Source organism: Dendrobates tinctorius, unplaced genomic scaffold (assembly GCF_039654945.1).
Source record: "Dendrobates tinctorius isolate UK_male_01 unplaced genomic scaffold, ASM3965494v1 ptg000034l, whole genome shotgun sequence".
NCBI classification, from domain to species: Eukaryota; Metazoa; Chordata; class Amphibia; order Anura; family Dendrobatidae; genus Dendrobates; species Dendrobates tinctorius.
In genome coordinates this window covers 24,075,841-24,100,295 of record NW_027361702.1, presented here as the reverse complement: position 1 = coordinate 24,100,295, position 24,455 = coordinate 24,075,841, and the positions used below count along the sequence as shown (strand labels likewise).

General features: G+C 48.2%; 1 protein-coding gene across 3 annotated transcripts in view; it reads right to left on the bottom strand.

Annotated features, from left to right (window-relative positions):
• LHX6 (LIM homeobox 6) overlaps positions 1–24,455 on the bottom strand; it is a 276,203-nt gene that overhangs the window by 36,748 nt on the left and 215,000 nt on the right. The window contains exon 1 of one of the 3 annotated variants that reach the window (XM_073573161.1): positions 21,523–22,053. The exons of the other annotated variants lie outside the window; for them this stretch is intronic. The gene's annotated coding sequence lies outside the window, so the exon portion shown is untranslated. Of the gene's footprint in view, positions 1–21,522; positions 22,054–24,455 lie in introns of those variants that run through there. 3 annotated transcript variants of the gene reach the window in all.

Here is a 24,455-nt window from a genome sequence, read left to right as displayed (position 1 = left end):
TTCTTGTCTAATCCATACTGAGCCTGCGAGCGTCTCTGTGTGACTCATGAAATATATACGGAGATTTACAATTATCCTTTGACTGTATACAGCTGTACGCTTCTGATACAGAACCATATATCTGATGTTATTTTGGGTACATTTTCTCCAAAATTTGGAAGTATGGTGGAAGAGGGCGCGGACGTGGGGGGGCCAGCTGGTACTGATGGTGGTGGTGTGTCTGCTGGTAGTGGCAAAAGCACAATAGCAGCTAAGGCAGGAGGTGTTGAGCCTGCGTCATGGTCTGGCTCCAGAAGGCCTGGAAGACTACCTTTTCTGGGAGTAGGTTAACCGCTTTTAAAGCCAGAGCATCAGGAACTGGTTTTGGCTTACATTGCCGAAACAGACTACAGCTAATATGCCCTCCTCTTCTGAAGTTTCAAAAAATGCAAGCACTGAGTCGTCAAGTGCTGGCTCCTGGTCAGGAAGAACCCCTTTTCCTTGTGTCCTTCACCCCCACCAAAAGTGAATGATGCAGCAGGCCACACTTCACATTAGTCCATGTAGCTCTTTCTCACATACCATGCCTGGGTTATCAAGTCAAATCGTGAATTCCCCTGTCCAAGATGAATCTGACATGGAGTGTGGGTCGCCAGCCAGGGCAGTGGGGTTAATCGGTACCGGGCCGGTGTATCAGAGGGATGTTTCACGGTGGTGGTGACCCGGTCCGTGGCCCTGGGCGTCCATGCAAAGGGGTGAATAACATTTATAGGTGAATGATACGTGACGCCACCTGTGGTTTCTGATCAGATTGACCATTGCTGCAGTGTCGCTTCTCTGGGACAGATGTTGTGGTGCAGCTAAGATGTAGAAGCCCTGCACAGGTAGGGTCGTAGTCGCAGGGCAGATGAAAAAGTTGGTAGATGGTGTGCAGTGCAGGATGTAGCAGAGCTGTGCGCCAGGCGCAGGAGGAAGATGACAGACACAGTCTTGCAGTTCCTTTACCTGTACTTGGTAAGTGCCGTCCAGGACCCAGAGTACAGATGGAGAAGGAGTTGGTCAGCCGGGAAGCAAATTAGGAATTCTCTCTCTGCAGATAGGTAGTGTGGCCTCCATTCTAGCGCTTATCTGAGGTACTCGCAGTAGTGAGTTCACTGAAGTTCCCCCTGTTGACTCTCTTTTGGAACTTTCTCGTATGGCAGGCAGCCATAGCCTTTTCCTTCTGGCTCACACACGTCGCTGCTGGGGCCTCCGAGCCTTAGTTGGGAACAGAGCATTTACAGCTGCTACTTCCTCCTGTTTCTGCTGCAGAACCATCAGTGTCCCTACAAACTCGGAGACCGGAATCCGGACCATGCGCTCCAGCTAGGAGTGAGCCTTAACTCTGCTCATCCTCCAGCTCCCCTTCTCACGTCCACACACTTCCCCTTCCCTTCACAGACTGCCCTAACTTCCCTCCTACCAACCACAGAGAGTAGCTCCTCAGCAGTCGGGTTCCGAGCTCTCCCTGCTGGCCTGGAGTGGGAACTGTGTTGTGTGTTGGTTTAACTGCTAGAGAGATCCTTCCTTGCTCCCAAGCATGACATCAGATTCCCTAGGAGTCAGGTAATGCCACTGTGGCGACCATACTCCTCAGGGCGCCACAAGTGCACTGATGCCCAGCCACTGCTAGATGATTCTGCTGGTACATTGACCCAGACCACTACATTCCCCTTGCACTCTACACAGCCAGAATCTGACCCTGATCAAACTCAGGTTCCCCTTCCCGCATACTATACCACCTTATACGGTGACAAAGAGGAAGGTGCAGATGAAAGTGCAGGTTCCATGAGCAGGTGGGGGGGGGGCATACTCATGGGCGACGGCACTGGTACAGGGCCCCTCCTAGTACGCAAAAGTGTCTCTGCCGGTGGGAGGGCCCACCTGCCGTCAGACACACCGCCGTACTATGAGGGGCCCTGTGCCAGTGCCATCACCAACGAGTGTGCCCCCCCTGCTTGCTCAGGATCACAGCACTTGCAAAGTTGAAATACTTACCTCTCCCTGATCCACTGCCGTGACGTCTTCCGCGTTTCCTGACAGTGACATTCTGGTTGAATGTCATCTGCTCAATGCCGACTTTTATTCGCATTGACTTGCATTGGAGTCAGGTTTCGGACGAAACTCCAACTTTTTTGCTTTAGTTGGACTAGTTTCAACTGAAACAAGTTTTGTTTCATGAAACCCTATCTGACCAAAGTCGCTCAACTCTGTCTCCAGTCCATCCTTAACTCTGCTGCCCAACTAATTCATCTCTCTCCTCGATACTCCTCCGCTTCTTCCTTTTGCAATCTCTTTATTGGCTCCCGATTCCCTAGCATATTCAGTTCAAACCACTAACACTGACCTACAAAGACGTCCATAACCTTTCTCCTCCGTACATCTCCAAACTAATCTCCCGATATCTTTCCTCATGTGATCTCCGGTCCTCTCAGGACCTCCTTCCTCCTTCTCTCCTCCACACTTATTCGTTCCTCACCCAATCACCTCCAAGACTTCTCACGAATATCTACCATTGTCTTTAATTCTGTATCCCTATACGTCTGAATATCCACCACATTTGGATCCTTCAGATGGAACTTGAAAACCCATCTCTTCAAGAAGGCTTACTGCCTGCAATGACCACGCTGCCACCTCAACATCATCGGAGCTACTGCAACCCCCCCAACCTACTGTCTCCTTCCCCATCATCCTGTAGAATGTAAGCCCGCAAGGGCAGGGTCCTCTTTCCTCTATACTAGTCTATCATTGTTAGTTTGTTTACTGTAAGTTATATCTGTATTTTGTATGTAACCCATTCTCATGTACAGCACAATGGAATCAATGATGCTATGTAAATAAATAAATAATAATGTTTATGGAGGTTTTAAGACCTGGACAAATGTGAAAATTTGGGGATGTCCTATATGAGGCAGTGACTGGTGTTACATGTGAGGGTCACTGGATGTTCCCCCTAGGAGTCGCACGGAGGTGTACTGAGGCCATGAGAGGGCATTGCAGTCACAGGCGTAGCTGTGGTTGCAATGCAGGCTAAAGTGCGTATAGGTCTTGGATATGCTGGTTGGCCAAAGCAGATTTAGGGAAAGCCTGCTCTGGACTTTTTTGTTTTGAAACAGAATATCGATGGTAGTAGTGCAGTCCGTTTCATTCCTGGCCCTTGTTGTCCATTTGGCCTAAGGCCACAGGTTGTTAGTTAAAAACCCTGTTTAGAGTCAGTGTGGTGTTGGCAGGAGTACAGAGCAGGAGGCTCTGCAGAGCTCCAACTGTCTAAAGCTACCCAGGCCAGCGGAGCCAAACAGCCAAGGCAGCTGAAAAGCCTGGCACCCACAGTGTACACAGAGGTGCAGTCACACAGGGCAACCGGTCAGAGGAAGACTGGCGTGTTTAGTGACTGTAAACTGGAGGATATGGTTTCCGGCTGCGAACCGGAGGATATCGTGTGCTGTATTTTCTGAGTTGAACATTAAAGAGCCGTTTTGTTTTGAACTTTGCTGGGTCACTGCCTCATCACTGCACAAGGTGCTACCGCTGCATCACATATGGTGGAAAGAAGGTAGGCAATGTGAATTGAGGCACACCCCAAAGTGTGCTGCATGTCTGTGAGCAAGCCTGCTAGGAAAACGGAGGAGCTTTTGCAAAAGGTGGTGCAGTTCTGGCAGCAGCAGGAGCTACTGTTCCAGCAGCAGCAAGAGGCGCTGCAATTCCAGCAGCAGCAGCAAGAGGAGCTGCAGTTGCAGCGGCAACAACAAGAGCTACTGCTCAAGTGGCAGCAGCAAGAGGTTACGCAGCAGGAGAAAGAGGAGACCCCTAAGGAGAGGGGCGATCAGCGGTGTAAAGAAGAGACCCCTAAAGTAAGGGGCCATCAGATGGTGTACCAGTGGCCCTTTGCTGAGACTTGTCCCATCACGTCTCAGGCGTATGACTTATTACAGTTGGTGTAGGAATGGCTCCAGCCTGAGACTTTGATCCCAGCCCAGATGGTAGAGAGGGTGGTGGTCGACCGGCTGGTGAGGGCTCTGCCGGCCGCCATGCAGCATTGGGTGGGGCAAAGGGACCTGGGCACCCTGGACCTGCTGATAAGCTTGATTGAGCTGTATACTGCCACTCAAGACTTTGTACCATAGCATGGGAAAAGTCCACAAACCACTGTTGGGGCTAACTAGGACCGATCCCGTGAGGAGGGGGTGACCTTTCCTCTAAAGCGGCTCAAAGGTATAGTCAGGCCTCAGTGAGTAAGTGCTGGTGGTGCCGAGGGCCCGGACATGTGGCTGTCAACTGCCCCCTGATCTCTGAACCCATGGTTGGTGGGTATATTTGTCGTGTATCTTTGTATGCCCAGCCAGTTTGTACCGCTGACAGCAAGCCCCAGCTGTGCCAGGTACTGGTGAACGAGTACCAAACAGAGGCTCTACTGGACACGGTGAGTAGCGTGACTTTGGTCCATGGGTTCCTTCTTGCTGGGGACAACCCCAAAGGACGGAATGTGGAGGTGATGGGTATCCATGGGGAAATCTGGGAGTACCCAACCGCGGAGGTTAATTTTTCTACATCATATGGGGACAGTAAACATGTGGTGGGAGTGGTGAAGACCCTTCCATATGGGACTGTGTTGGGAAGAGACTTGTCCCTGTTCTGGTCCCTGTGGGAAACCAGGGTCAACCCTCTCAAGGTAAATGTTGTCCCGGGTGTAGAACCCGAATATCCCAAGTCAGGGATACCTGCCATAGGGTTCGCCAACCTAAGGACAGAGTGTAACCCTTGATAGGTTCCCCCTAGAGGTAATGGCAGGATAGGTTGAGGATGTTGATCCGGATGCAGACCCCAAAGATCCTGTCAGGGATACCTGCCATAGAAGTTGCCAATCTAGGGACAGAGTGTAACCCCGATAGGATCCCCCGAGAGGCTGTGGCAAGAGTGGTCATGGAGACCCCACTGAACTCCGAGCTGGAAATGTCCACTGGTAAGTTCGGGACAGCTCAGTTCCAGGGTCCCACGCAGAGATGCAGGTATAAAAAACGCAAGTATAAAAAGAAAGCCTGGAGGAACCAGGAAGGTGTGGTTGCGGAGGCGACTAGGAGCATACGCATAAGGAACCCTCTGGCACCGGCCAAGGATGTGGCCGAGGGTCAGGGTAAAATGGATAGAGCTCTCTAGACAGCAGCATCGAGAGGCTCAGGTTCGGGTGCGATATGGTACGGATGTATGCCCAGTCACTGAGGCACAGGTAATGGTACGGAGGAAATGGTACCAAGGGCTCGAAGGCAGGTACTTAGGTGACAGGATGACCTGTGAGGGTAGGGAAATCCAAATAAACAAGGTCGTGACCACCCAAAACTAAAAACAGGCCCAAATCTACTGTTAGTCAGGAAAGTGGGTGTGTCTTCTGCAACAGAGAACGGGGAGTTGGGTGGTCACGTAACAAAGTATTGAGGAGAAACTCAAAGGGGAGGGATGCTTGCATCAACCATTGTTTCCGGTCGGTCTCTACTTTGGTTTCTCAGTACAGTGTCGGGCAGGGGTGTGACAGAGTCATGCCCATGCGCGGTCATGCGCCCATGTGGGGTGACAGGTGTTCAACCCCACAGGTTTGAACAGAGGGAGGGGGTATGTGAGGCAATGAGAACTGGACAAATGTGAAAATTTGGGGATGTCCTATGTGAGGCAGTGACTGGTGTTACATGTGAAGGTCATTGGATGTTCCCCCTAGGAGTCGCATGGAGGCGTATTGGTTGTCCAAGGCAGATTTAGGGAAAACCTGCTCTGGGCTTTTGTGTTTTGAAACAGACTAGAGATCCATTTCATTCCTGGCCTGGGTTTTCCATTTGGCCCAAAGCCACAGGTTGCTAGTTAAAAACCCTGCAGTATAGGGTTTGGGTGTGTCAGGGTCAGTGTTAGTTTGGTCTGGCAGGAGTACAGTGCAGTAGACTCTGCAGAGCTCCACTTGTGTGAGGCTATACACGCCAGTGGAGCCAAACAGCCAAGGCAGCTGAAAACCCTGGTACCCACAGTGTACACAGCGGTGCAGTCACACATGGCAACTGGTCAGAGGAGGACTGGCGTGTTTAGCGACAGTAAACTGGAGGATATGGTTCTTGGCTGTGATCCGGAGGATATCGTGTGCTGTGTTTTATGAGTTGAACATTAAAGAGCCGCTTTATTTTGAACTTTGCTGGGTCACTGCCTCATCACTGCACAGGGTGCTACTGCTGCACTACATCTAACTAAAAGCAAGAAAATATTTACCTGGCTTGTTGGCTCAGTGATTGGAACTGATTCCTAGAATCATCAAGGTCCTTGTTTTTTACCCAAGAAACAACAAAATCGTTTTTTAAGGAAACTGGCAGCAAAGGCAAGTTTTATGCAGTATGGGTTGTGGTGCTTTGGCGGAATTCCTAGGCTGCTGAGGCTGAAACTTAAAGGGTTATTCTCGTTTTGAGTGGTTAAATTGCATATTGTTTGTAAAACCAAACAACTTTAAGCTATACTTGATGTTTACTACTTGTTCCATAAATTACCAGCCAACACTGGAGTCTAGCAGTGGTAGCCAGACATGTGCAATGCTTACAAGCACTTTCAAAATAAGCTTGTAAGCACAGCTCTGAAGCTAGCCAGAATGCTGGAGCATTCTGTTAGCTCCTCAGCTAGCTAACTTCAGTGCCTCTGATGCATATAGCAGCCTCAGGAGTGCAGAGTTCAGGCTAGAGGTGCAACCACATCCTTATCAGAACTATCAATCAAAGAGTACTTTCGCCACCCCCAGAAAGTGGAAGTGACGCTGGGTAGTGACACGCTACTTAACAATGATGATGAGACAACTCCTTTAAACGGTGAAGGTCCTTTCAGAAACATTATCTAATTTAATAGATAATGAGCTAAATAGACAACCTGCAGATCAATTTACTTCAAAATTATGTTTTCTCACCTCTAAAAAGCACTCTAAAGTTGTGACCACTTTTTTTATCTAACTTGCTGTTCACTGCCTGTTGCCATGTCCACATCTAGCTGCAGAGACAAAGTACAAGAGGTGGAGTGTGTCTTTGTCTCTAAACTCCTACTTTCCTGCCTGTCAAACTTCATAGTGGCATAACAGAGAGTCAAGCTTTCAGTTTTGGGACACACAGGCTTTAAAGGGAATCTGTCACCCTATTTTTCGAGTATCAGCTGCCGGCACCTCCATCAGGGGCTTATCTACAGCAATTGTAATGCTGTGGATAAGCCCCCAATGTAAACTGAAAGATAAGAAAAATGAGTTATATTATACTCACCCAGGGGTGGTCCGGGTTTGGTCCGATGGGTGCCGCGGTCCGGTTCGGCGCCTCCCATCTTCTAACGGTGACGTCCTCTTCTTTGCTGCCTGTTGTGGCTCCTGTACAGGCGCTCTGCTCTGCCCTGTTGAGGGCAGAGTTGAATACTGCAGTGCGCAGGCTTTTCACTTGCTTCAATAGTCTCCATGGGAGATTAAAAGCTGCTATCTTCTGATCGCTTGTGCTACACACAGCAGGACTTAAGCCCTGCTCTACAGTATGTAGCTAAAATGCTCACTTGCTACGAGCGGCGAACACTGGGCGATGCTCAAAGCAATCCGGCAATGATAACCAGAGGTGTTTGCTTCAGACCCTAGGTTGTCATGCCAACCCATCGGCTATCAGCGGTCATGGGACACGGGCGCAGATGGGCGGGATTAGTGACGCACTTCTGGTGCGATTACATTGAATGCCACTGTCAGAGATTTTCAGTGGCATTTAACAGGTTAACAGCCACGGGTGGATCACAATTCCACCCACAGCTGTTAGAGGCACATGTCAGCTGTTCCAATCTGCTGTCATGTGCCGAGACAGATGTGGGCTTTGCGCTGGAGCCCACATCAAAAGGAGAGACACGAAATGCGCAGTACATGTACAGCACATGTCGTAAAGGAGTTAAGGTATGCTTTTTTGGTATTTGGTATATACATCGCGATTCCCAAACTAAAACTTGAAATTAGCTAGGTAAATAAACAAATTATCCTAGTATACCATCCATATACTCTGTAAACCGTTGCATATTCTTTGCATTATGCTTTAATAACAGATCATGGAAACAAAACTAAATTCAGATAAACATAATTTGATAAAAGTTGCCAGCAAGATCTATGGAGGGAGTGGAACTGTGACATTTGCATGGTAAAAGGTTATCCAGTATTCAGGCAAGTACTGAAGATCGTGCACATGACAGACGCTCCTTACCTATGATATAGAAATATTGAGGGTATGGGAAAATATTTCTATAATTTTCCATCTGATAATAAAGTTAAACGCCAAATCGGAAGCAGCCAATTATGGAAGCTTTCCAATAGAAGCCATCACAAAGAAGAACATCAAAATTTGCAAGACAAAATGGCCATTGCAGCTCTGAAAACAAAGAACAAATATGGAATGGATGTAAAGATTCACAAAATATTTGTCCAGCGCCTATACTAACCACCATAGCTAAGCAGCAGGTACCTCAAATCTGCTCATAATATGTGTTCCTGCAAGTATTGCTTCCATGTCTATACATTTTCTCTTAATACCTTTGCTTTGTGCTTGTTGCTCATTTTGTATCAAGCTAATGTGGCGCCACTGAGGCTCAGTCACCACAGAGGTACTGCACCATCTCCTAAAGTTTGGTGCCCCACCGTCCAGGTAAGTTGGAGGCTCCTGACCACGCTCCAACACTCGCACCGCACACAATAGAATAGTTCAGCAAAACCACATTGCGGCTCCTTGCTTAGAGAGAAGCAGAGCACCTTTGGTGGTTCCCTGCTTGGAACACTAGACGTGCTGGGAGGTGGGTGGAGTTGAGAATACATATAAAAGAGCGGGACAGTTCCAGGAGGTCAGTCAGTCAGTCAGAGAAGTTCAGTCAGACGGAGAGTCTGGGAGAGGAAGCCACTCGGGAGGAGTGGGGATCCCTGGAGGAGGGATGGAGGAAGGAGTGCTGCAGCTGCCTCAGTGATCTGAGCCAGCTGGCACGGGAAAGGAAAGAAGGAGAAAGACATTGAACTGATGCCTGAGCTTCCATAGAAGGGAAAAGACAAGTACGGAACGTAGGAGTAAAAGGGAACATAGAGGACATGGGTTAGAGGAAGATCCCTGCCTAGAAGTTCTAAGCGCAAGGCCGGGGCCCGGTCCCCGAGGTTGTATGAACACTAATAGTTCTGCAGCAGACATCGGTGGAGTAGTGGGCTGTAAATGCACTACTCCCATCTAAGACTTGAGGGCACAACAGCAACACGGATAGAGAGCCGGGACGCAGGAGTAGAGAGTCCCCGAAGCAGGCTACAGCTGTCTGCCGTGCAAGTAGAGTTCTTGGGAACATCTGTCAGGATGAACTCCAGTGTAACACAGTACTAGGAGATCTTCACACTTAAAGGCGCTATAGAGGAGACGTTCAGAAAAGGCACATAAGTTGGCAGAGTGTGGAAGGGAGCATTCCATCTTGCCTGGAGGTTGACTGAGTCCCTGACCCGGAGGACACGGCACGAGAAGCGGGCACTACAGACTGTGAGTAAAGCTTTGGAACTACATGCCCCGGTGTCGTCCATTCCTTCCTGAGTCCGCCCGCCTGGTACTGCTACATCCCCTGCGCCAGACACTACACCGTCTAAGTGTCCCCATATCTACACTGCCCTGGAACAACAGCCCTGCCTGTGGAGGGCTATAACATCATTGCTGCACCACACCATCTGTCCCGGAGGATCTGTCTGCAGCGTCGGCTTAACACCTCCCTTGCCGAACACCACAGGTGGCATCACGAACTATTCATCTAACTACATTCCACCATTCACATCTTCCTATTACTTGGGCGCCCAGGGCCACGGTCCGCTGTGACACATCTCGCTGATACCTGCCTGGTACCGAGTACCCCACAGCCCTGGGAGGGCGACCAAACTTGGCGTCACGAACAGGATGACGAGACCCAATGCCATCGGGTTCTGTGCGCTTAAGATTTGTTAGACTTAAAACTTTTGAGAATGTGCAGAAGACCCAATTTAAAAGACTATGAAATGAACATTAAAAATGGCCATTGGCGTGGAGAAAAAGGGCGTGACGAGATGGGAGGTCCTAGGAAAAGATCGTGAAAAGTCTTGGGCCTCCCCTGCCTGAATTACTATGTGACAGCAACATGGCCCACCCCCCGAGGGGTTCGTATACTGGCTTGGTATGGAGGCGCTGGAAGAAGATGCCGCCCCAAGAAGGAGGGGCAGAAGCCAGTGGCGGGAAATGGGCCGAGAGAGGAGGGAGAAGAATGCCATGATGGAAAGAGAAAAGAAGACAGAAGAACGGGGGAGGAGAAGCCAGTCACCCCCAGGCTGCCCCTGCGGAGGCTGTGACCGCTGATACATCCTCTGCAGCGTCCGCCACCACCTTATGGCCGATATTGCCATTGGATGAGTCCCGTCCAGAGGAGATATATGAGGGCTCTGGAGCAGAACGGAGGGCCGGGACCGCGTCCCCGTCTGGAAGGGGCGTGGTTGCACCGACTTCCACTGACGACCTCGGCCGAAACCGGCCTTGCCCCTGCCCGAATCCAACTGCGGTCCACCCCATCAACAACTCCGAGAGTTGCGGCTGCCGCTGTCCACCACCAGGTGCCGGGACTGGAATCTCGCCTGGAGTCACAAGGTACGACCACTGCCCCCGACCTGACCCTAGTCTTGGGAATGGAACCCATAAATAGAAATGGCCCAATTGACCTCCGCCGGCAGCCCCAGGCTGCAGTGCTACCAGCCGAGGTCCCAAAGGACACTGAAGAATCGGATTCCGAGGAACCAGCGACAGCGCCGACTGAGTCACCAACAGCAGCAGAAGTGCCATCGGAGGTAGCGGATATGCCGTCCCCGCAGGCAGTAGACATTTCCATGGCCCTTTCAATTACCCCGACCAGTCCCTATCTCTCCCTGTGGGAGGCAGAGTACATGCGCTTAGCAAGCAACCAGCAATGGGATGAAGATACCCAAAGTATCCCATCTGGTAGCAGTTCCCAATCATCAGCTTCCAGAACCCCAGGAGGGGACCAGCACTAGTAACCTACAACTAACTCTCGTTACCCAGGAGGGTATTTGCACAGCTGTGCTTTGTTTTTCTATTATTATTATTATTATTATTATTTATTGTTATAGCGCCATTTATTCCATGGCGCTTTACATGTGAGGGGGGTATACATAAAAACAAGTACAATAGTCTTAAACAATACAAGTCATAACTGGTACAGGAGGAGAGAGGACCCTGCCCGCGAGGGCTCACAATCTTCAAGGGATGGGTGATAATACAGTAGGCGAGGGTAGAGCTGGTCGTGCAGCGGTTTGGTCGATCGGTGGTTACTGCAGGTTATAGGCTTGTCGGAAGAGGTGGGTCTTCAGGCTCTTTTTGAAGGTTTCGATGGTAGGTGAGAGTCTGATATGTTGTGGTAGAGAGTTCCAGAGTAGGGGAGATGCGCGAGAGAAATCTTGTATGCGATTGTGGGAAGAGGAGATAAGAGGGGAGTAGAGAAGGAGATCTTGTGAGGATCGGAGGTTGCGTGCAGGAAAGTACCGGGAGACGAGGTCACAGATGTATGGAGGAGACAAGTTGTGGATGGCTTTGTATGTCATGGTTAGGGTTTTGTAATGGAGTCTCTGGGCAATTGGGAGCCAGTGAAGGGATTGACAGAGGGGAGAAGCTGGGGAATAGCGGGGGGACAGGTGGATTAGTCGGGCAGCAGAGTTTAGAATAGATTGGAGGGGTGCGAGAGTGTTTGAGGGGAGGCCGCAGAGCATGAGGTTGCAGTAGTCAAGGCGAGAGATGATGAGGGCATGGACTAGGGTTTTTGCAGATTCTTGGGTGAGGAATGAACGGATGCGTGAAATATTTTTGAGTTGAAGTCGGCAGGAAGTGGAAAGGGTTTGGATATGTGGTTTGAAGGAGAGATCAGCATCAAGGATTACTCCGAGGCAGCGAGCTTGTGGGACTGGGGAGAGTGGGCAGTCATTTACTGTAATTGATAGGTTCGTAGGGGGGGTCACGTGAGATGGGGGAAAGATGATGAATTCTGTTTTGTCCATGTTGAGTTTCAGATATCTAGTGGAGAAGAAGGATGAAATAGTGGACAGACATTGAGGGATTCTGGTTAGTAGGGAGGTGATATCTGGTCCAGAGATGTAGATCTGTGTGTCATCAGCATAAAGATGATACTGAAAGCCATGAGATTCTATGAGCTGTCCCAGGCCAAAGGTGTAAATAGAGAACAGCAGGGGCCCTAGGACTGAACCTTGTGGGACTCCGACAGATAGGGGGCGAGGTGAGGAGGTGGTGTGTGAGTGGGAGACGCTGAATGTCCGGTCTGTTAGGTATGATGAGATCCAGGAGAGGGCCAAGTCTGTGATGCCGAGGGATGAGAGGGTCTGTAATAATAGGGAATGGTCCACTGTGTCAAAGGCAGCCGACAGGTCCAGGAGGAGGAGGACAGAGTAGTGTCGCTTGCTCTTGGCAGTTAAGAGGTCATTGGTGACCTTAGTAAGGGCAGTTTCAGTGGAGTGGTGTGACCGGAAGCCAGATTGTAAGCGGTCGAAGAGGGAGCAAGAAGAGAGATGGGAGGACAGTTCAAGGTAGACGTGTTGTTCCAGTAGCTTGGAGGCGTATGGGAGAAGTGATATAGGGCGATAGCTAGATACAGAGGATGGGTCAAGAGAGGGCTTTTTGAGGATAGGTGTGATGGAGGCATGTTTAAAGCTTGAGGGGAAAACACCAGTTGTTAGTGATAGGTTGAAGAGATGGGTTAGGGTTGGGATGAAGACTGTGGTGAGGTTTGGGATGAACTATTATGTTATATTATGAACTACTATTATGTTTTAGTTTTTGTTTTCCCAGTGTTGCCCTGTTTTGTTCGCAGCCTTTCTATTGAACTAAGCGATCATGAACTTGGAGTGATCCAAAAACTTCTGCATTGTAAGTAGTTGCACCTCTTTAGGTGCCCTCTCTTGGTTTTACATAGGACACTTTGCGAAGATAATGGCTGCCTCATTTGGAGCATGACTCCAATCAAAGGACACTGCAAGAGATCCCAGCTGGGAGCGGTGTCCAGCATTTACAAGAATTATTGAAAAGTTTAATGTGAAGTATTTGATAATGATGTATCTTATGAGAGTATTGGTAACTAGGAAATGGCTTTTATATAGAATTAGGAATGTTTTGATACAGAGATGAGAGATTTGAATAAAGAATTGGAAATGTAGATAATGAACCAGGCACCACGGTTGTCACTCAGAGTTGAAAGAAAGTAGAAAATGTGCACTAAAGAGAGAAATGTGTTGATGAAGAAAACTGAAGTGATAATGAATAACAGACAATAGCACTTTGAATTAAGTATTGTATGGAAAATTGCAATTTTGACTTAGGATTTTAGATAGTTAATGAAGAATTGTTTGCAACGTTCAAGAATGAGTGCCTCTCACATTGGGAAGTTTAGTATAAGAAATGTTTATTCAGCATTGCAAAAATTTGTATGTTCCTGTATTGTCAACTTTGTTTACCTTGCAGCCTGCGGACATGCTGTGTTTAATGGGGGGTATGTGGTGCCCCTGAGGCTCAGTCGCTACAGAGGTACTGCACCTTCTCCTAAGGTGTGGTGCCCCACCGTCCAGGTAAGTTGCAGGCTCCTGACCACGTTCCAACACTCGCATCCCACACAATAGAGTAGTTCAGCAAAACCACATTGCGGCTCCTTGCTTAGAGAGAAGCAGAGCACCTTTGGTGGTTCCCTGCTTGGAACACTAGACGTGCTGGGAGGTGGGTGGAGTTGAGAATACATATAAAAGAGCGGGATGGTTCCAGGAGGTCAGTCAGTCAGTCAGAGAAGTTCAGTCAGACGGAGAGTCTGGGAGAGGAAGCCACTCGGGAGCAGTGGGGATCCTTGGAGGAGGGATGGAGGAAGGAGTGCTGCAGCTGCCTCAGTGATCTGAGCCAGCTGGCACGGGAAAGGAAAGAAGGAAAAAGACATTGAACTGAAGCCTGAGCTTCCATAGAAGGGAAAAGACAAGTACGGAACGTAGGAGTAAAAGGGAACATAGAGGACGTTGGTTAGAGGAAGAACCCTGCCTAGAAGTTCTAAGCGCAAGGCCGGGGCCCTGTCCCCGAGGTTGTATGAACACTAATGGTTCTGCAGCAGACACCGGTGGAGTAGTCGGCTGTAAATGCACTACTCCCATCTAAGACTTGAGGGCACAACAGCAACACGGATAGAGAGCCGGGACTCAGGAGTAGAGAGTCCCCGAAGCAGGCTACAGCTGTCTGCCGTGCAAGTAGAGTTCTTGGGAACATCTGTCAGGAGGAACTCCAGTGTAACACAGTACTAGGATATCTTCACACTTAAAGGCGCTATAGAGGAGACGTTCAGAAAAAGCACATAAGTTGGCGGAGTGTGGAAGGGAGCATTCCATCTTGCCTGGAGGTTGACTGAGTCCCTGACCCGGAGGACACGGCACGAGAAGCGGGCACTACAGACTGTGAGTAAAGCTTTGGAACTACATGCCCTGGTGTCGTCCATTCCTTCCTGAGTCCGCCCGCCTGGTACTGCTACATCCCCTGCGCCAGACACTACACCATCTAAGTGTCCCCATATCTACACTGCCCTGGGACAACAGCCCTGCCTGTGGAGGGCTATAACATCATTGCTGCACCACACCATCTGTCCCGGAGGATCTGTCTGCAGCGTCGGCTTAACACCTCCCTTGCTGAACACCACAGGTGGCGTCACGAACTATTCATCTATCTACATTCCACCATTCACATCTTCCTATTACTTGGGCGCCCAGGGTCACGGTCCGGGTCACCGCCGCTGTGACACATCCCGCTGATACCGGCCCGGTACCGAGTACCCCACAGTCCTGGGAGGGCGACCCACTTACTGCTTCATATAGTAGGGTTTGAACTTATCCCCTATCCAGAGGAGCACGAAGATCATCTGAACACAGGGCTCCAAAATCTCCATCCGTCTCATTAAAAAAGAATGAAGCAGCATGTTCAATCTTTGTTCAGCCTGGATTCTTCATAGCTTCATCATTGATTGTCATGTTTGCCCCATATCCCACAGATTGGGGACAACTTTCAAGTTTACCCCATTAAAGTTGTATCCGCTGTATGCGGGATCTCCATAGGAGTCCGAGTAGAGAACCATTAATGCACAGCGACATCTCCATTGCTAGTGACCACGAGATCCGAAATAGTGGATCCCATGTCCCTATACATCCTATAGATATGCCATAAATGCCTTAGACTTAAGGGTGGGCTATTTATATGGATTCACCTGGATGGGCCATGTATATGGATACACCTAAATGAAATGGGAATGGTTGATGATATCAACTTCCTGTTTGTGGCACATTAGTATATGGGAAGGGGAAAACTTTTCAAGATGGGTGGTGACCATGGCGGCCATTTTGAAGTCGGCCATTTTGGATCCAACTTTATAAATGGCCCTCTTAGGTGTATCCATATAAATGGCCCACCCTGTATAATACTCCTTTCACTGCTCGGTAAAACAAAACAAGTCACACCAAACCCATTACAGTGCCAATAAAAGCCCCCTCCTTTTACAGTGTCAGCCTCAGCCCAATCCCCCCATACCATGTCAGCCACAGAGACTTTATCAGTATGGTAGTGTAGTGTTTAAGATCAGAGGGGCTGAGTTTAGGAATTGACTTTCATTGCCAATGGAAGGGATTGTCTATCTACACGAAGCCTGGGATTAGAGATGTTGTTTGTTTCATAGCTTCATTGTTTTGGGGTTGACAGAAGACACAAGTACATTGAGATCAAACTAACCTAATATGTTTATCCAAGGATGGCAAAAAGCCCATTGAAGTAGTGATTACTAAAAATGATAATTAGATGACAGATAATGGAAAACAAGGGCAATGAGAAGCCAAAGAAAACACAATGGAGAAGATGAACATCATAGCACTCGTGACTTTTACATTTCTTGACGTTACTGATGCTAATCATGGTGTAATAGACCCATAACCCATCTACACTGCTTTCTTGTTGATTTTACACCCTTGAGATCACAAAAACCTCACACAGTTTACATTAAGTGAATAAAACACAATTTACATTTTTCGTTTATATTGGATCATTCATTGTGAAAATTTAAAGTTGTTTCAAAGATTTGTCTAAATGTCACGTGTAGTCTGTAAAGAAATGGATTACTATTGGCATGACAAGTGAGAGTGAAAACCCTAGAGTTACTCAATGAGTACTTATTATCCCAGCAGCAATGGCTTCAACTGTTTTGGTCTATAGACAAAGGGAATGTAAGGAGCTAATTGCAGATACAGACAGGGCCGGTTGTAGACAAAGTGGAGGCCCTGGGCAAAAATTTAAAGTGGGGCCTCAAATGCTCACATATTACAACCAAAATGTTTCTGTGTGATGGTGCATTTACGTCCGCTGAGTTCAGGCCACTAAACAAGTGCAATTGACAATATTGAAGTAATTCAACGCTTGTTTCCCAGCCTCTTTAGGGTAGGTGCACATGTTCAGTATTTGGCAGCGCTTTGAACGCAGCACATGTCCACTGCGTCCAAAGCGCTGCTGGCTATTGAACGCAGGTTATTCCGCATGTGTTCACTGAACCGTGCAGAATCACAGCGTCCATGACATTGTACGGGTGAAATTTGTCTTGCGGATAACCGCGTCTCCACAAGATAAATAAACATGCTGCGGTCTGGAGAGACGCACCGCATGTCAGTCTCCGCGAGTGATCTGCAGGCGTCTGTGCAGGAACAGTGGACATGGGATTTCTTGAAATCCCATCCATTATGCTGTAACATCTGGCCGCTGCACAAGTTTTGCAGCGTCCAACCCGTATCATTTACTGACCGTGTGCACCTACCCTTACTCCGACTGAGGAAGAATGATTGGTACAGCTATTCCTCGATACAGTATAATGCAGGTCCCATATAGTACACAGTAAAATGTGCTTTCCATGGTCCTTGATAAAGTATAATGCAGCCCCACTCAGAGTTTAATGCAGCCCACACACATTATAATGCAGCCCCTAGAGTATAATGCAGCACGATCAGAGTAAAATTTAGACCCTTCAGATTATAATGCAGCCCCCCACACACAGTATAATGCAGCCCCCCACTCACAATATAATGCAGCCCCACACACAGTATATTGTATACCCCACACATAGTATAATGCAGCCCCAACACAGTATAAAGCAGCCCCCCACATACACAGTATAGTGCAGCCCCCCACACACAGTATAATGCAGCGCCCCACACACACAGTATAGTGCAGTTCCCCTCACACAGTATAGTGCAGTCACCCAAAGTATAATGCAGCCCCCACATACACAGTATAGTGCAGTCCCCTCACACACACTATAATGCAGTACCCACTCACACAACACAGTATAGTGCAGCAGACATACACACACACAACACATTATAGTGCAGTCCCTCTACACAAAGTATAGTGCAGCAGACACACACACCACAGTATAGTGCATTCCCCCCACACACAGTATAGTGCAGTAGACACACACACAATACAGTAAAGTGCAGCAGACAAACACACAACACATTATAGTTCAGTCCACACACTACAGTATAGTGCAGCCCCCTCACACAGTACAGTGCAACACACACACACACACACAATATTTACCTCTCCTCCTTGTTCCCCTGCGGTTCTGGCTTCTGCAGAGCATCTCATCAGCTCCACTGCTGACAGACACTGAGTCACAGGCAGAGAGGAAATGATGGGAAAGGGAGTGTCACATGACACTCCTCCATCACTGCTTTCATAAGTTGAATGCTGGGGGGAGGGGGGCGGCGCTTGACTCCTCTTACTCAGTAGCCCAATAGCGGCAGCATAGTGTGCCACTATTAATGGCATACCACTGGTTGGTGGGGACCCCTGGAGGAGCAGGGGCACTCCCACCACATCTGATCCGTGGATTTTGCTATACTTTGTCATGCCCTTCAACACGCATCTTAAAGGCATTATTTGAAATGCCGTGTGTGAATGCTGCAGTGCATATGGTCGACCTCTTCTTTAGTGCACCAGTTCTCGGGATCAAGGGGGTCCCAGCGGTCAGACCCAAGCTACTACATAGGTCTAGGGATAGGGGATTAGTTTGCATAATCCATTTAAATGGGTTTTCCAATATAAACACAATATTTTTTGGACTATAAGACACAGCTAAGTTTTAGAGGAGGAAATTAGGGGGAAAAAAGCAAAAAATGTGTTCAATTCTGTACTTAATATCCCCTATCCTGGTAAATATGGTCCTCTCCTCCCCATCCTGATACACATGGCCCCTCATCCCTATCCTGGTATGCATGACCCTCATCCCCATCAAGGTATGCATGCCTCCTCATCCCCATCATTGTATGCATGCCTCTTCATCCCCATCATGGTATGAATGCCTCATCCCTGGAGTGGTATGCGTGGCCTCCTCATTCCTATACTGTCAGGAATAATCGCTCTCATCCCTATCCTGGTATGCATGGCTCCTCATCCCTATCCTGGTAGGAATGGTCCACCTCATCCTTATCCTGACAGGAATGATCCCCCTCATTCCTATACTGGTATGCAGGGTCCCCATCTCGTCCAAGTATGCATGGCCCCATCCCTATCCTGGCATGCAGGACTCCATCCTTTACCTGTTATGATTGGCCCCCATCCCAGTCCTGGTACGCATGGTCCCATCCTTATCCTGGTATGATTGGTCCCATCCTTTCCTTATCCTGGTATGTATGGCCCCATCAGAAAAGATTAAAAAAACAAACCAGTACACTTACCTTCCCAGTGCTCCCTCGCAGCATCTTGTTCCGACGCCATCAGCTGCTTTATGCTTGTAAGTAGCGCATGGCAGGGACCATTAATACAACATACAAGGGACAAATACCATCACACCATGACCAGACCACATATTACCACCACATAGTGACCTATAATACCACAAACAAGGGACAAATGCCGTCACACCATGACCCGACCACATATTATCACCACATAGTGATCTATAATACCACATACAAGGGATAAATGCTGTCACACCATGACCAGGCCACATATTACCACCACATAGTGACCTATAATACCACATACAAGGGACAAATACTGTTACACCATGAACAGACCACATATTACCACCACATAGTGACCAAATAATACCACATACAGGGGACAAATACCGCCACACAGTGACCAGACCACATATTACCACCACATAGTGACTGAATACTACAATACTGATCATTTATTAAAAAATAAAACAAAACACAATACTAAGTGACATTACACACAGGAACTCTGTATTTACTGTCAGTGTACTGGTAATACATTATACACAAAAGCTCTGTACATAGCATACAGTATATAAAAATGGTGGCAAGCCTATTACATGTAAATGGTGAAAAGATGGTCATTGTCTAAAAATTTCAAGTACCACCCATACATGTATATAACGGACCATAACAGAACCAACTGCACAAATGTAACAAACATAAAACCACACAGTCATATCGTCCACTAGAAAATATTATGTTTTATTAAATATACAATAAAAAACAGTAGCAGGTACAGAGGTGGGGAAGGGGGAAAAAAATGTGTACACACTCCACTGACCACATACAAACTTTGATGGTCATGTGTGACTGGACACACCGCCTCCAGCAGGGCAAATTTCTGTGACACACGTGACCCTGGATACACCGCCTCCAGTAGGACGAATTTAAATAATATAACGTGCAGCCGGATACACCGCCTCCAGCAGGCGAATTTCAGAATTACACGTGTATCTGGATACACCGCCTCCAGCAGGGCAAATTTAAATAATAAAGGGAAACACCAGGGAAACCGATACAATGGATGGCCCTGCGATAGGGAACGGGGACGTGGAGACCTACACTCCCCTGAGTCAGTGTCTCTACACTCCTGACAGTCCCTATGCAGGTTCCGCACCTGGCGCCGAGCAGGATACCTAAAACCCTAGCTCGCCCTGCACCTAGCCCTTTCTAGTGAAATGGACGGTGCAGAAACTAATCCCACCACTGCACTGAAACACACAAAAGTAAAGGTACAAACAGGGATAGCACCACTTAGCTTTGCTCTGTCACTCTTGCTCCCAGCAACAGAGTCCAGCACCAGAATGCAGCTTTCCTCCTGAATAGCTGCTGCTTCACCAAGCTTTGTCAGAGCTACAAGGAACTCCTCTCTGTGGCTCCTTCCACACCAGGACTCTGACTGAGCTGCAAGGAACTCTCTCTAGCTCCTTCCTCCTCCAAGGATGGTTGAAATGACCAATATCACCCACAGTGATTGCAACACCTGACACTCAGAGCCAGAGCAATCACACCTGCTTTGTGATCACGTGCACTAAACTAAAGTAACCAGAGTGCAATGACCCTAACGGCCACCGGGGGCAAAACTAGAACTGAAACCACCACAGTGCAATGACCCTAATGGCCACCGGGGCAAAACTAACTTTAAGCACACAGCTTAAGGAATAAAAAGGTTACTTGTGCATTTATCTGTCATAATCCAACCTGGATCATGACACAAACCAAAGGTCTAGAGGGACAACACCCCCCTGCATTAGATATATTGCATTTATACAAAATGATTGTGCAAAAAAGCCCCAAACAACGGTAAAACAGCAATTGTTAAACTTAGTAATAGATGGCAGACAAGTATATTTCATTATACCTAAATAGGCTCTATGACAGGGTACAATCAAACAAGTCTTGCACAACTAAATAATGTGTATAGAGGCACAAGCAAATAAAGAACAAGGGAATGAACGGTAAGTACCTGAAAGATGCAAGGGGAGGAGGTCCATCAGCCCACCCCTACGTGCGTTTCAGAGTGTTAATCTCCTTCCTCAGGGGGAGTAACAATCAATAGCAGGTGGTACATATTTACCTCGCCACTTCAGGGAATTTCACCAATGTGATGGCACATTATTGAGGGTGCGGGGCATTGATTCCCTGAATATTAATATCCGGGGAGGGAGCTTGTCCAAACGTTTAGCTCAGATGGAAACAAAGTGGATTTGGGTCCTTCAGACTATTCTTCCCAATGGATTAAATGAAAACATATCATTTGTTACCGTTCTATGATTGCTGACCGTTGTGGAGTGTGTGCACATCTTTTTTCCCCCTCCCCCACCTCTGTACCTGCTACTGTTTTCTATTGTATATTTAATAAAGCATAATATTTTCTAGGTGACCATATGACTGTGTGGTTTTATATTTGATAGTATCCAGTATCAGTGTACAGGTAATACAGTGATCACTCGTGACATTATACACAGGAGCTCTGTATATAGTGTAAAGGTAATACAGTGATCATCAGTAACATTATACACAGGACCTCTACATACAGTGTCAGTGTACAGATAATATAGTGATCATTGGTGACATTATACACAGGAGGTCTGTACAGAGTATACAGTGTACAGTGTCAGTGTACAGGTAACACACTGACTCACCTGTGACGTCTCTAGCGGAAGTCCTTCACCTTTGCTTTTCCTTTTCATGCAGCACAGACCGCCATCACTTCTTCCAGTAGTCAGGACTTATCCCTGCATAAAATAACACAGTTACCTAGAGCACAGCTTCCAGAGCACATTCCCCACTTTTTCCCTTTCTTCTACACTACACATCTGAATACAGATATGCACCCACCATTAATACATAATTGGTTATTATGCAAACCACCATTCTAAATACAAATTATAATATGCCACTGAACCCCTTTTAGCTATACATGGCCACTTTCCCCACCTAATAAATATATAAGTTTATTAGCACCTGTACTCGTTCCCCCAATTCATTACCAGTCACTGCATACTCCACGCCCCCTACTATTTGCCTCCTGCTCCCCGACTCATTATATTTACATGCCCCTTCCGCCCCAATTCATTGTCATGTCTTCTCTCCCACCCTCTATTCATTTTCAACAGCTCTACCCCCACATTCAATACATCATTTACTCCCACACCCTCAAAATTCATTATTTTCTCTCTCCCCAGATCATCATTTGCTCTCCCCACCCCCATCTTCAATTCAATTGCTGTCCCTCTTCCCTCACTCTCAATTCATCAATTGCAGTCTCCCGTCCCTCGTCTACTTCATCATGTGCAGTCCCCCACCCCCACTTCATCATGTTCAGTCCCCCTTACTCCTTCCTCCATCATTATTTGCAGTCCCCCTTTAACCTACCTCCCCATATCATCATGCGCAGTCCCCTTTTAACCCCCCACATCATCATGTGCAGTCCTCCTTTAACCCCCCACATCATCATGTGCAGTCCCCCTTTACCCCCACATCATCACCTGCAGTCCTCTTTAACCCCCCAAATCATGTGCAGTCCCCCTTTAACCCCCCACACCATCATGTGCAGTCCCCCTTTAACCCCAATTCCCACATCATCATGTGCAGTCCCCCTTTACCCCCACATTGTCATCTGCAGTCCCTCTTTACCCCATATCATCATCTGCACTCCCCCTTTACCCCCTACATCATCTGCATTCCCCCTTCACCCCCCCACATCATCATGTGCAGTCCCTCTTTAACCCCCAAATCATGTGCAGTCCCCCTTTAACCCCTCACATCATCGTGTGCAGTCCCCCTTTAACCCCCCTCCCCACATCATCATGTGCAGTCCCCATTGACCCCCCCACATCATCATCTGCAGTCCCCCTTTACCCCCCACATAATCATCTGCAGTCCCCCTTTACCCACCACATCATGTGCAGTCCCCCTTAAACCCCCCCACATCATCATGTGCAGTCCCCCTGTAACCCCCCCACATCATCATGTGCAGTACCCTTTAACCCCACCACATCATCATGTGCAGTCCCTTTTATCCCCCCCCACATCATGTGCAGTCCCCCTTTAACTCCCCCAATCATCATGTGCAGTCCCCCTTTAACCCCCCACATCATCATGTGCAGTCCCCTTTAACCCCCCACATCATCATGTGCAGTCCTCTTTAACCCCCTACATCATGTGCAGTCCCCCTTTAACCCCTCAAATCATCATGTGCAGTCCACCTTTAACCCCCCAATCATCATGTGCAGTACCCCTTTAACCCCCCACATAATTATGTGCAGTCCCCCTTTAACCCTCCTCCCCACATCATCATGTGCTGTCCCCCTTTACTCCCCCACATCATCATCTGCAGTCCCCCTTTACTCCCCACATCATCATCTGTAGTCCCCTTTACCCCCTATGTCATCATGTGCAGTCCCCCTTTAACCCCCCAATCATCATGTGCAGTCCCCCTTTAACCCCTCTCCCCACATCATTATGTGCAGTCCCCCTTTACCCCCCACATAATCATCTGTAGTCCCCCTTTAACCCCCCCACATCATCATCTGCAGTCTCCCTTTACCCCCCCACATCATCATCTATAGTCCCCCTTTACCCCCCACATCATCATGTGCAGTCCTCCTTTAACCCCTCTCCCCACATCATCATGTGCAGTCCCGCTTTACCCCCCACATCAACATCTGCAGTCTCCCTTTACCCCCACATCATCATCTGTAGTCCCCCTTTTTCCCCCCACATCATCATATGCAGTCCCCCTTACTCCTTCCCCAGTCATCGTGTACAATTCCTCCTCCTCCCCCCTCACCCATTTAATTCAATTTGTACAGAAGAAAAAAAAAACTTTGTATACATACCTCACAGTCGCTCTCCAGCAGCACGGCTCTGCCTCCAGAGTCAGGCATCCTGTGCACGCTGCAGCAGCCGGCGGGCTTTTAAATCTCCTGCACAGTCCCTGGTGTGCACTCTCTTTCCTGCCGCAGTGATGAGGGCCGCGCTCACAAGATGACGCGGGCCGCCGCGGCCCTGGTCAGCGCGTGCACCGAGAGAGTACGTATGCACCAGGGGGTGTGCAGAAGATTTAAAGGGCCAGCGACCCATTTTGAAGCTCAGAGCCGCCGGCCCAGCGGGCATTTGCCCGCCCGGGCAGATTATCAATCAGGGCCTGATGTGAAACCTGAACGATAAAGAAGAAAGACATAAAAAGAATCGATGCCTTAGAAATGTGGTGCTGGAGAAAGATGTTAGAAATACCATGGATAGCAAGAAGAAAAAACAAATGAAGCCAGATATGTCACTGGAAGCAAGGATCACCAAGCTACAACTTGCCTACTTTGGACACATCATACGAAGAGAGCAATCACTGGAGAAGGACATTATGTACGGAAGAATAGAAGGAACAAGGTTAAGAGGAAGACCAGCAACCCGATGGCTTGATACTATCAAAATAATGTCGGTGATGACCTTGGTGGACCTATCTAGGCTTGTACGAGATCGCTCTTCCTACAGATCATTCATCCATCAAGTCACTATGACTCGAAATTGAGACAAAGGCCATTAAATAATAATAAGAGATATCGTCATGTGTTAC